General features: G+C 47.9%; 1 protein-coding gene and 1 long non-coding RNA gene across 3 annotated transcripts in view; one reads left to right on the forward strand and one right to left on the reverse strand.

The window, feature by feature from the left end:
- Positions 1-13,564, forward strand: part of Malrd1 (MAM and LDL receptor class A domain containing 1) — a 729,079-nt gene that overhangs the window by 493,085 nt on the left and 222,430 nt on the right. The gene's annotated exons all lie outside the window — the stretch shown is intronic.
- Gm37416 lies at positions 3,849-8,043 on the reverse strand. Of its 2 annotated transcripts, none has more exons than XR_003953766.1 (2): positions 8,017-8,043; positions 3,849-3,894 (listed from the first exon to the last, which is right to left on the reverse strand). It is a non-coding gene; the product is annotated as a predicted gene, 37416 (long non-coding RNA). The 2 variants fall into 2 exon arrangements; XR_003953765.1 differs by lacking the exon at positions 8,017-8,043 and adding an exon at positions 6,937-6,966.

Here is a 13,564-nt window from a genome sequence, read left to right on the forward strand (position 1 = left end):
ATAATCATCTGAGCTACTGCTTCATAATATGGTAAGATATTACGTTTAGGAGAAATCCTCGAATGTATCCACATTAGAGGAGACTTTTTCCATAACAATCCTGTAGGCATATGAATTGTATTAAAAATTTACAAAAAAAATTTAAAAGATGTAAAGGCAAAGAGTAATCTATATAAGTGACAAATTGCTCTTCAATAGCTTTTTCCACTAGTTGCATGGCCAGCAATCCTTCTGAAGCTAAAGACCTAGGGGAGGTAGGATCAGAACTCCCTTTAAGAATATCAAATAAAGGTTTCAACTCACCTGTAGTAAGCTTTAAATAGGGGCGAAGTCGATTAATATTACCTAACAATTTTTGAAAATCATTCAAAGTCTTTAAGTTGTCTCTGCAAATAACAATCTTCTGGGGAAAAACAGCTTGATTAGTAAGTCTAAAACCCAAATAATTATAAGGATCCTGAGTTTGTATCTTTTCAGATCTGTAATCCTTTATCAGCTAAAGCTTTTTGTAAATCTCTATAACATAAAAGTAAATCCTGGGGGTCTTTTCCAGGCAACCCAGGACAAATTCTTAACTGTCCAAAAACAGTCTTCTTAAAGGAACAGTATTTTTTCTATGAGTTGCATAAGCAATTGCAAACTTGAGAATTAATAGCATCTGAGGGATGAACAATTTTAAGCAATTATAAGTTCTGAGATATGTATATTAATAAACATACAAATTAAAGCTTGATTATTCAACATTTTAAAACACCATCTACAGCACACAATTTAATTATCTGTGCTTAAGCAGGAGAAAACTCAAAAGAATAAGCATGTGATCTAATTCACATATACTTTTCTCCCATAAAAAGGCTGTTTTTAAACACAGTAATTGGGAAGCATGCATGCATGAATTTATAGAAGATACAGAAGCATGCATAAAAACAATTGAAAGACCCCCCAGGTGGGCAGTCAATCAATCTGAGGAGACCCTCCCAAGGATCAGCGAGTCCACGATTCGGATGTAAACAGCAAGAGGCTTTATTGGGAACACGGGTACCCGGGCGACTCAGTCTATCGGAGGACTGGCGCGCCGAGTGTGGAGTTTTTACTCTTTTTATAGGGCTAGGGCTGGGGAGCAAAAAGCGCGGTTACAGAAGCGAGAAGCGAGCTGGTTGGTTAGTTCGAATAAGGTTTGGGGTACTTCCCGGTCATTTGGGGAAACTGAGGTGGGACTTTTTAGATCTAAACAATGTCTATTTTCTAGAAATGGGTAGGGGAGGGGTACAAGGAAAGAGTCTAATGAAGGTTCAGCAATGGGCACATATCTGGTCAGAACATTGGCAGACACACAGGTTTAAGGAGTGACCAGAGCACTGTGCACCTCTATTTTTCTAAATCAGTGAAGCTAGTTCTGCTAACACTGACGTCTATCGGGGCTTCTGTGTCTGTTGCTGGTTCCGCTTTATCTGAGAACCATCTGTTCTTGGCCCTGAGCCGGGGCCCAGGTGCTTGACCACCGATATCCTGTTCGGCCCCTGTCCCAGTGCTATTCAGCCTTGATCTTTAACTGTTAATCTATAACTGAACTTCCTTGTAACTTTTGAGAACCCAGCTCTGGTACTTTTTCATGCCTTGCAAAATGGCGTTACTGCAGCTAGCTTGCTAAGCCTTATGGTGGGGTCTTTCATTCCCCCCTCTTTCTGGAAACTGAATAAAATCTTTTATTCACGTGATTCCACTTTTTCTGGACCTATTGATTTGAGTTGGTGATACTGTTGGGTCAGAACCAGGGCCTGCACCACCGAAATTCTGTCTTTTATAAACTGGACCAAGCGGTTGAGAATACAGGGTCCGAAGAGTAGGATTAATAAGAGTATTATCAAGGGGCCCATAATGGTGGATATCAAGGTCGTGAACCATGGGGACCTGTTAAACAGTCCCTCAAACCACCCTTGTCCTGATTCGAACAATTTTTGTCTCTGGTTTAACCTTTCTCTTAGCTTTGTCATGCTATCTCTCACTACGCCAGTGTGGTCCGCGTAGAAACAGCATTCTTCTTTTAGGGCAGCACATAATCCTCCTTCTTTTAGGAACAGTAGATCTAATCCTCTCCGGTTCTGTAGGACCACCTCAGACAACGAGGTCAGAGACTTTTCTAGGGCACTGACTGATTTTTCTAAGGCCCCAAGGTCTGTATGTATGGCTGCCTGGAGCTGCTCGAATTGCTTGGTGGCCACTAGGGCTGTAGTCCCTGTTCCTACTCCTGCAGCTATGCCGCCCATAGTAAGTCCTCCCAACAGCAGGGCCAGAGTTAATGACACCGGCTCTCTTTTATATTTGATTTTTCTCTCAAACTGGCCATAAACATAACCAGGGGAGTGGTAGGTCACCTTTGGCCAGAGCTCAACCAGGACACAGTAATCGGTGGTGAGGTTGAGTACAGTAGTAGATAGGCAGGGAGTGAGCCCGGTGTTGCAAGCCCAAATGGTCCCGGCGGGAGCAGCCAGATAGTAGGACCCGTCGCTTGTATTCTGGGTGGTATTACACAGGGCCTGATGGGTTTTGGGAACTGCTCCTACGCAGAGTCCCTGTCCGGTTACTTCGGACAGGGTCAGCTTGTGTTGGGAGGCCACGGAGCAGTTAGCTGGGGCAGAGGTATGGTTGGAGTAGGTACCTAGGACGGCAACCCCTTCGTAATAGGGGGGTCCCGATACCAGACACAACCAGCACTCTTGGGTTTTGTCAGGACTGGTGAGGTTGAGTGCTTGGTAGGCTCCATCTACCAGGTTCAGCAGTCTGTCTCCCGTCCCAGGTTGTATAGAGGCTGCGCCTGTAGGGGAAGGCTGAGGAGGCCTGGGGAGCATGATCTGCACGGGTCGGGAGGGGGGTAACTGGTCAGTGATCACGGGATTAGGCCCAATGGGGATGCGGGGCCCTATATTGAGGACCTGGCGGGTCAAAGAGAACCGGGTCACCGGGTCGGTTCCTGTGGATCGGTACAGTCTTAGTCCCCATACTTTGGGGCCATCCCAGCTGGCCTTTTTACCCGCGTCAGTGAATTCTAGGACTAGGGGATTGCATCGACCCCCCGGTGTGGCACCCTGGATGCCACTGGAGACCGCTGAGGAATCATAACAGGGGCCCTGATTCCGAGGGGTGTTTCCTCGCTTAAGGGAAATTAGGTCCCATGATGATGATGGCTTCCAGTATGCCTGTCCAGTGGTCTCACAGCCCCATTTGCCACAGTAGCCCTCTCTCGGGCCTCCACACCCTGTTGGTACAGTATGCCCGGGGCAAACATAGAAGTCAAATGTTCTCGCCCTTTTTCTTCCCCCGGGAGTGCGACACCCGAGTCCAGTCTCATCCCAGTCGTCCCCTATTAAATCGCACAAGTCAAAGTACAGTTTGGGAAAGGCATCGGTCATTGTCCCCAGGAGGGAGGTAGCATTAGCTGTTTGTCCTGTCATTAAGTTGGTAACTCTCCAAGTAACATTGAAGACCTGATGAGGGCTGTCATGTGGTACTGATACTCCTGCCCTTATTAAGATCCCCAGGACTATCAGGGGGGCCCACGGGTTAATCTTATCTTTAAGGGGTTTTGAGAACGCTGGACCTTCCATGTCGGTCCTGATGCTGTTCCGGCCGGAGGGGTTGTCGCCGCTTTTACGTGAGCGGCGTGGATCCACGCAGCGATGCCGTCTACTTTGAGAGCGGTGGGGGTGGTCAGCAGGACGGTGTAGGGTCCTTTCCAGCGAGGTTCCAAGTTCTTAGTCTGGTGCCGGCGTACCCACACGGTGTCGCCGACACGGAAGGGGTGTGGTATTACAGGCTGGTCTTGTTGGTCCTGATAGGCAGCGGCCAGAGGCTTCCAGACCTCTCGTTGTACTGCTTGGAGGGCCTGTAAGTGAGCTTGGAGAGAGGGGCTATTAGTAAACTTTGACATTTCAGGATCATGGAAATTAACAAGGGGCGGGGGCGCCCCATACAGGATTTCATACGGAGTGAGTCCATGGGGGCCCGGAGTGTTGCGGGCTCGGTAGAGGGCCAAGGGAAGTAGGAGTACCCAGTCTCTAGTGCCAGTTGCAAGCGTTAATTTGGTCAAAGTCTCCTTGATTGTCCTATTCATTCTTTCTACCTGACCTGAACTCTGGGGTCTGTAAGCACAATGTAGTTTCCAATCAATCCCCAGTAGCTTGGCCACCGACTGACTTACCTGGGAGACGAAGGCAGGCCCATTATCAGTCCCCAATACTTGGGGCATTCCAAACCTTGGAAATATTTCTTCTAGAAGCTTTTTGGTCACAACTTTGGCAGTCTCATGCTTGGTTGGGAAGGCTTCCACCCAGCCAGAGAACGTGTCCACAAACACCAGAAGATACTTATGCCCATACAGTCCGGGCCTTACTTCAGTAAAGTCAATTTCCCAATGGGTGCCTGGTCGATGTCCTCTTACTCGCACCCCGGGACCGACCTTAGCTTTACTGGCATTTACTTGGACACAGGCTTGGCATGATTCCGCCACCTCGTGGAGGATCTTATCTTTATTTAGCATGTAATAGGGGCTTTCTTTTCTGTCTAGAAGTGCCCTCATCTTCTGATAGCTAAGGTGGGTGAGCTGGTGAAGGAAGTCTAATAATTCAAAGGTGAACTGGTCAGGCATCACAGGTTTACCTTGCAGGACCCAATATTTTTTCTCTCTATCATATGTGGCTCCCAACTCTCGTAGGTTCTTTATATCTGTTTCAGTATAATGGAAGAAGTCTGGAGTGTACGGGGTTGAGGTCTCTATGAGAAATGAGGAGGCCTTTGTGTCAGTCCCCATGGCTGCTTCCCGGGCTGCCTGGTCCGCCATTCGGTTGCCTTTAGCTTCAGCACTATTGCCTTTCTGATGTCCTGGGCAGTGAATTATACTGAGTCTTTTGGGCAGAAAGAGAGCTTTCAGTAAGGCCAAGATTTCGCCCTTGTTCTTGATCTCCTTGCCTTCTGAGGTGAGCAACCCACGTCTCCTATATATTTCTCCATGGACATGGGCGGTAGCAAAGGCATAGCGGCTATCAGTATAAACATTTAGCTTCTTACCTTCTGCCATCTTTAGGGCCTGGGTGAGTGCTATTAGTTCAGCTCGCTGGGCGGATGTCCCGGCTGGCAACGCCTTGGCCCAGATTACCTCGGTCTCGGTGGTCACCGCTGCTCCAGCCTTACGTTGCCCCTCCTGCAGGAAGCTGCTTCCATCTGTATACCAGGTGTGGTCGGCATTTGGGAGGGGCTGGTCCGTGAGGTCCGGTCTGGTGCCGTGTGTCTCAGCCAAGATCTCGAGGCAGTCGTGGGGGGTCTCTTTTCCCGGCAAGGGGAGCAACGTGGCCGGGTTTAAGGCTACCACCGGTCCGAACTGAACTCGGTCCGTATCTAGGAGCATTGCCTGATAGTGGGTCATGCGAGCATTGGATAGCCAGCGGTCAGGGGGTTGTTTGACCAGTGCTTCTACCGCATGGGGGGCCAGAATGACTAGCGGCTGTCCCATAGTTAGCTTGCCTGCATCCTTTGTCAGAACGGCAATGACTGCTACCATCCGTAGGCAAGGGGGCCACCCAGCTGCCACTGGGTCTAGCTTTTTGGACAGGTAGGCCACCGGCCGACGCCAAGGTCCCAGTTTTTGCGTTAGGACGCCTTTGGCGTAGCCCTGCTTCTCGTCGACAAAGAGTTCAAAGGGCTTAGTCAAATCTGGCAACCCCAGGGCTGGGGCAGTTAGAAGAGCCTGTTTGATTTCTTGATAGGCCTTTTGCTGGTCTGGGCCCCAATTAAACAGAGTCCCCGTTTTGGTGAGAGGGTACAAGGGGGCTGCCATTTCTGCAAACCCAGGGATCCAGAGGCGACAGAAGCCTGCCGTCCCTAGGAACTCCCTTAGTTGTCGAGGGGTCTTCGGAATAGGCTGCCCCATCACAGTCTCTTTTCTGGCCTCAGTCAGCCATCTCTGACCCTCTTTTAGAAGATACCCCAGATACTTGACCTGTTTCTGGCAAATTTGGGCTTTCTTGGCCGAGGCCCGATACCCGAGGTCCCCTAGGGTTTGTAACAGGGCCCGAGTACCTTGTTGGCAGTCGAGCTCAGAAGTGGCGGCCAGCAGTAAGTCATCCACGTACTGTAGCAGGATCAAGTCTGGGTGCTGGATCCGGAAGCCTGCTAGGTCTCTGTGCAGTGCCTCATCAAACAGGGTGGGACTGTTTTTGAAACCCTGTGGGAGTCTGGTCCAGGTTAATTGTCCTGAGATTCCCATCTCTGGGTCTCTCCACTCAAAGGCGAAGAGAGGCTGACTGGTGGGGTGGAGTCTCAGGCAGAAAAAGGCATCCTTTAAGTCAAGCACAGTGTACCACTGGTGGGACGGTGGGAGCCCGCTCAAGAGGTTGTAAGGGTTGGGCACGGTGGGGTGGATGTCTTCCACCCGCTTGTTGACTTCTCTCAGATCTTGGACAGGCCTGTAATCATTAGTCCCTGGTTTCTTAACGGGTAGCAGGGGCGTGTTCCAGGGGGACTGGCAGGGTACCAGTATTCCCTGGTCCAACAGTCTCTGTATGTGGGGCTTGATCCCCAGTCTGGCTTCTTGTGACATGGGGTATTGTTTTATGGACACGGGGGTAGAGGTTGCCTTCAGAGGTATGATCAGAGGAGCTTGGCGAACTGCCAGTCCCATGCCCCCGGTTTCCGCCCAGGCCTGGGGAAAATCAGAAAGCCATGTGGACCCTAGAGAAACATCCGGCTCTTTTGAGGTCTCATGTAGCCGATACTCATCTTCTATGTTTAGGGTCAGCACTTGCAGGGGCTGTCCCATTGGTCCCACAACCTGAGCTCCTGATCCCTCAAAGTGGATTTGGGCTTTTAGTTTAGTCAGCAAATCTCTTCCTAGCAGAGGATAGGGGCAGTCTGGTACATGGAGGAAAGAGTGGGTGACCTTACCGGTAGCTAGATGCACTTTGCGATCCGTGGTCCAGCGATACCGCTTTCCTCCAGTAGCCCCTTGGACCCAGGCAGACTTGTCACTTAGGGGTCCAGGATTTTGGGTCAGCACGGAGTGTTGGGCCCCAGTATCTACCAGGAAGGTGACGGGTTGCCCCCCGACTTTGAGGGTTATCCTGGGTTCAGGGGGGGGCTCCTGACCCTGACCTCCCTAGTCACCTAAGGTCAGGAGGGAGGTCTGGGGCCTCGGTCCTCGGGGCCCTCGTGGCTTCTTTGGGCAGTCTTTAGCCCAGTGTCCCTTTTCTTTGCAGTAGGCGCATTGATCCTTATCAAGTTGGGGCCTCTTCCGCTCTCCCCCCTGTCTATCCTGTCTCTGACCAATAACTACAGTGGCCAAGAGCTTGCTCATCTCTCTATGTCTTCTGCGGTCCCTTTCTTTCTCTTTCTGCTCATCCTCTGCCCTACGGCGTTCTTCTTTTTCCTCTGTTTCTCTCCTGATACGTTCCTCTCTTTCTTCCGGGGTTTCTCGTTTATTAAAGATCTTTTTAGCTTCCCTCACTAAGTCTCCTAAGGTCTTGCTCTTTAAATCTTCTAACCGCTCTAACTTTCGCCCGATATCCGGGGCAGACTGCCAGATGAATGACATAGACACATTGGTTTCTTGCCCTGGGTCCTCAGGGTCATAAGGAGTGTACCTGCGATAGGCCTCCTTGAGTCTCTCTAAAAAGGCTGAGGGAGACTCATTAGGTCCCTGGGTTATCCCTTTTACCTTGGCCAAATTGGTGGGGCTTCTGCCCGCGTTTTGGAGACCCGCTAAGAGCAACTGGCGATAGAGGACTAGGTGGTTCCTACCTTCTGTAGTGGTGTAATCCCAATCAGGGCGCTCAAGGGGAAAGGCAGCATTGATTTCATTAGGCAACTGAGTGGGGCGTCCATCATTGCCCCGGACTGCCTTTCTAGCCTCTAGGAGCACCCGCTGCTTTTCTTCTCCGGTCAGCAGGGTCCCCAACAACTGCTGACAGTCGTCCCAGGTGGGCTGGTGGGTGATGAGGACGGACTCAATCAAGGCCGTCAATTTACCTGGATCTTCAGAAAAGGGAGGGTTATTATTTTTCCAATTATATAAGTCAGAGGAGGAAAACGGCCAGTACTGAAGCTGGCCATCTCCCCCCATACGGAGTGGGAATGCCTGGGAGGAGGTGGAGTCCGCTGCGGGAGGGTCTCTCCTTCCCCGCAGTCGAGACGCCATGGGAGAAGGGGGGGAAACCTCGGAGGTGGTGGCCGCCTCTTTTTCATCGTTCTCTCTGGCAGAGGAGGAAGGTTGTGCTCCGTACGGCGGGGGGGTCCTCTGTGAGAAGATCAATGAGAGGTCCGCCGCTATCAGGGAGAACCTGGGGCTTAGGAGGTTTGGACTTTATAGAGGGGGTAAGGGCAGGGTAAAGGGCAGATCGGGACGGAGGTTGCGCAGAAGGACCGGGCGGGAGGACGGGAGCTGTCGGCAAGGGAGGAGGTTTAGGAGAAACAAACGGTTTGACCCACGGAGGGGGGTCATAGGCAAGTGCCTCCCAGGTAACGATATATGGGACCTGATCCGGGTGTCCGTGGGGACCAGGACAAAACACTCTAGACTTAACCTGAGAGATAATACTTAAATTGAAAGTACCATCCTGAGGCCATCCTACATTGAAAGTTGGCCATTCGGCGGAACAGAAGGTAATCCAGCGCCTCTTCCTGACATCCACAGACTGGTTGGATGCAATGCGCTGGACATCTCCCCAGTGCTGCAAGGTTAGACTCAGAGGGGTAGTTACGGTCTGTCCCATGATCTTGAAAACACTTAAAGACAGAAAAAACTAACGAAGAACAAAAGAGCAATAAAACAAATCAGACGCGCAGCGCGGTTTCGGCGTAAAACCGAAAGCAAAAATCCAGACGGGGGCGGGAAGTGTCTCTGTCTCTCGTCCCCCAACAAAGCCACGTACAGTGGCGGAGCTCCAAAAAGTCCGACTCGGGTAAGTTAACTGATACAGAATGGGCCACAAAACGGGCCCCCGAGGCCGCTGGGACGTCTCCCAGGGGCTGCGGCCGGGAATACGAACTCGTCAGTTCTTCCGCGGAACCGCCAGATACAGATCTAGTTAGCCAACTAGTACAGACGCAGGCGCAAACATTAGATGCCGGCACAAACACGCACGGAGACAGAGACAGACACGAAACGACCGCTGGCCAGCTTACCTCCCGGCGGGGGTCGGTGGTCCCTGGGCAGGGGTCTCCTGATCTCGGTGGGACCTCCAAATGAAAGACCCCCCAGGTGGGCAGTCAATCAATCTGAGGAGACCCTCCCAAGGATCAGCGAGTCCACGATTCGGATGTAAACAGCAAGAGGCTTTATTGGGAACACGGGTACCCGGGCGACTCAGTCTATCGGAGGACTGGCGCGCCGAGTGTGGAGTTTTTACTCTTTTTATAGGGCTAGGGCTGGGGAGCAAAAAGCGCGGTTACAGAAGCGAGAAGCGAGCTGGTTGGTTAGTTCGAATAAGGTTTGGGGTACTTCCCGGTCATTTGGGGAAACTGAGGTGGGACTTTTTAGATCTAAACAATGTCTATTTTCTAGAAATGGGTAGGGGAGGGGTACAAGGAAAGAGTCTAATGAAGGTTCAGCAATGGGCACATATCTGGTCAGAACATTGGCAGACACACAGGTTTAAGGAGTGACCAGAGCACTGTGCACCTCTATTTTTCTAAATCAGTGAAGCTAGTTCTGCTAACACTGACGTCTATCGGGGCTTCTGTGTCTGTTGCTGGTTCCGCTTTATCTGAGAACCATCTGTTCTTGGCCCTGAGCCGGGGCCCAGGTGCTTGACCACCGATATCCTGTTCGGCCCCTGTCCCAGTGCTATTCAGCCTTGATCTTTAACTGTTAATCTATAACTGAACTTCCTTGTAACTTTTGAGAACCCAGCTCTGGTACTTTTTCATGCCTTGCAAAATGGCGTTACTGCAGCTAGCTTGCTAAGCCTTATGGTGGGGTCTTTCACAATGTTTAGCTTATCTTTGGGATAATGATTGTAATTTTATTTAAAATGATGAAATGCAATAAATCAAATATTAATATTCTGTAATAAGCAAATTAATTGCTGTTTTGAACAAGGAACAGACACTTTGTCAGGTTCTTAAGACAGAATTTTTGTTATAGGTTTTCTAAAATATATGAATTTATCTTACAAATTCTTTATTTGCACCACAGCTGTCTTAAAAGGATGTTAAAACTGTGCTTTGAGCTGAATGCCACCTCAGCCTTGCCTGCTTCCGGCCCTCCTTCCAGGTTGTAGAGGCTGAAGTGGCCCAATCTGTTGTAGGCCAGGAAGCCAGAGCAAGGGCGGCAGAGCACCCGAGTCCTAGCAGGAAAAATACGGCCACCCCCAGCAGGGACAATGGCGAGTGCAGCCTTCCCCTGAGTTTGCTACAAAGGCGCCCGCTTTCTGGCAGCCTCCCACACCACTACTGCTTAGGGAAAGCTGCATATCCCACGGCCCCACCCCGCAGCAGCCAGCAGCTGGCCGGCTCCATGTGGGCCAACGGTCGGTTGGGAGGAGAAGAAAAATGACTTTACAGTAATGTTTTCTCTTGCCAAAGAATTGCTGTGAGCACAGCTAATATTTAATTACCATTGATTATAATTAATAACAATTATAAAAGCTTTATTTTCTGCAAAGCCTTTTTTCTTTGCCAGTTAATTTGTGTCTCACTTAATAGCACCTAACAAAGGCTTAAGTTCTCCTGTGGTGAGTTTAAGGTGAGGTCCTAGCCGATTAACATCTCCTTGAAGCTTTTGAAAATAAAATTTTGAAGCAAATCAATTTTTCATTCTAGATTTTCTGTACCACAATTTTATAGAATAACTAAAACCCTAAGTATTCAAAAGATATTGCCTCTGAATCTTTTCTGGAGCAACAGCTACTCTCCAGAACTTAAAAGCTCCTTGTGTGAGAGCAAGGATTTAAAGTAAACTTCCCTTGAGAGGCATTAGCTAATAAAATACTTTCCACTTAGGAAACAATATACACTGAAAGATTCAAACTCTTAGCTTCTTGTATTGATGCAGAGACACTAAGAATTTTTCTTACATGAGGTAAGGCTATATAAGCCATACCTAGAGGCAAAATTTTCCAGTGATTACAAGTTCACTAGAAGCAAGCTCTTTACAATTTTCTGGATGCAAAGGAGAAAACAAACTCTTAAATCTATAATAACTTTACATGAAGTAGGCAAGTCAAATCGCAATGTCCTGATAAATTCTACAGCCTGATCCACCTTTTATAAACTTTGAATTTAAACTTTATTTAGAACAACATCTGGATAGATCTATACCAGCGCTCTTTTAGCTAAAAGGAATTTTCCCTGAAGGCAAAGAGAGGCAAATTTCCAGAGCTTCCTTTGGCACTGTTTGCAAGACAAAAGAAAGTCACACAAGCCCCTCAGAGGCTGCTCTGAGCTTTGTTCCTCTTGCCTTGAGGACAGATTTTAGAATTATTAAGTTTCTTTTGCAATATTAAAATAATATCTATAGCCTTGGGAAAGCAAAAATCCAATTTCAAAACAATTTATCACCTTAGAATAAACATCAAAACTTCACTATCACGTTACAAAATTTGGCTACCAATTTATACCTATGAATGCATGACAGTGCAAGTCTTAATGCTTCATTAAAGAGACATTGCTTTAAATCTTATCATTAATTCTACATTCTAGGATAAGAATCACATTAAACATTATCTCAACTAGAAGTATCCTTAGAGGCCCAGCCTCTTGGCCTGCCTTATGCCACATGTTGGAAGGACTCCAAACCTGAGTTACCAATTTAAAACTAACTTTCTGGTAACCAGTGTTACACCTTTTTGATCATACCCAATAACTTATAAGCTAATACTCTTGTGATGAAGACACACAGAGCATATTATACCTCTAAAACCAGTAAAAAAAAAAAAAAAAAACACAAATGAAGCGGCTACACAAATCTAATAAATTTACCAATCAAAGAATTTCAATTTTTCTAGCTATAATTATAAGACAAAAAGCACCTTGTCATTAGCTAAATGTAATAATCACGATTGCAGAGAATTTTCTTAGGAAGGAACAACTACCAGCCTATTTGCCTTAAAACTAGAGGTTACAAACTCCCTTTCTTTTAAAACTGTTTTTCCAGCAGGAGCCCTCCTGCTGTGCTTGATTCTCAGACAAAGTGTGAGCCACTCTTTTGCTGAACCAGCAGATAAAGTTTTAGCCATCTTTATTTTCCAACATTAAACACAGAACATTCAACTAGACACAAACACACATGGATTGACATGTGAACGGACCGGTACACCAGACATTAGACTAGACATTAGACAACACAAAGGGCAGAGAACTTCTGCTGTAGGGGCCATAGAGAAAAAGGCAGGGCGTCCCCCAAATTTTTCTCTGCCTCTGGGAAAGTTTCAAAATCCATTTTCCTCTATACATTTTACTCCATCATTTTAAGCCCTATTCCTCTAGTCTGATGCAGTTCTTGACTGCGGACAAACACCTGTTTCATTATTTTTTTAAACCCTTTTCTTCTCTCCTGAAGCAGTACCCAAGGAGCTAAAGGGAACTGCAACCCTATAGGTGGAACAACATTATGAACTTACCAGTACCCCGGAGCTCTTGACTCTAGCTGCATATGTATCAAAAGATAGCCTAGTCGGTCATCACTGGAAAGAGAGGCCCATTGGACATGCAAACTTTATATGCCCCAGTACAGAGGAATGCCAGGGCCAAAAAGTGAGAGTGGATGGGTAGGGGAGTGAAAGGAAGGGTATGGGGGACTTTTTGGAAAGCATTGGAAATGTAAATGAGGAAAATACCTAATTTAAAAAAAAAAAAAAAAAAAAGTCAATCTGATCCAGGAAATAAAAAAAGAAAAAAAAAAAAAAAAAAAGCTGCGGACAACCACCTGATCAGTTCCTAGATCTGATAATTCACTGCTGAACTAAGTGAATCCAGTGCTGGGTTAGCGCTGATTCAAGCTTAGCCTTTATCTTTCCACACCTCCAGCAACACTTTAAAAAATGAAGTTTTAAGCTAGCACCAGCATGTGTACCTGTTGCTCCAGTGCCCCATGCAATCCTTTTCTTTTTCTTCCCATGGAACTCCATACCAAGCAGCATTTCTCCAGCATTTTTCTGCCATTCCTCAGGCCCCACATTTGGACGCCAGACTGTTGGAAGCTGACCTGCGGCTCACAAGAAACAGGGTATACCTGGGAGGCAGACTGGAGCTGAAAGAGAGAGAACTAGGTGGTCGAGAGAAAAATGGAGCTAAGTCAAGTTTCCTGATCAAAGCTCAAAAGTTTAATGGCAAATGCGCTTATAAAGGGCGGGGGTGGGGGTGGGGGAGACCCATTTCTGCCAATTCATCCTTGGAACCTGGAACCAGCTGTAGGTGATGAAGTGCAGGATATGGTCTCCAGAATAGCTCAGGGGCCTCCCAGCAGGTAGCAGTATCCTGAAGGGGAATAGGGGAAGTGGCTGAACAATAGAGTGATCTAGGGAGGAAGGCTACACCCTAGGTAATCTTAGTGTCAGTAAGGTCAAGGTCTGGCTTA

This window comes from Mus musculus, chromosome 2 (genome assembly GCF_000001635.26).
Source record: "Mus musculus strain C57BL/6J chromosome 2, GRCm38.p6 C57BL/6J".
Classification (NCBI taxonomy): domain Eukaryota; kingdom Metazoa; phylum Chordata; class Mammalia; order Rodentia; family Muridae; genus Mus; species Mus musculus.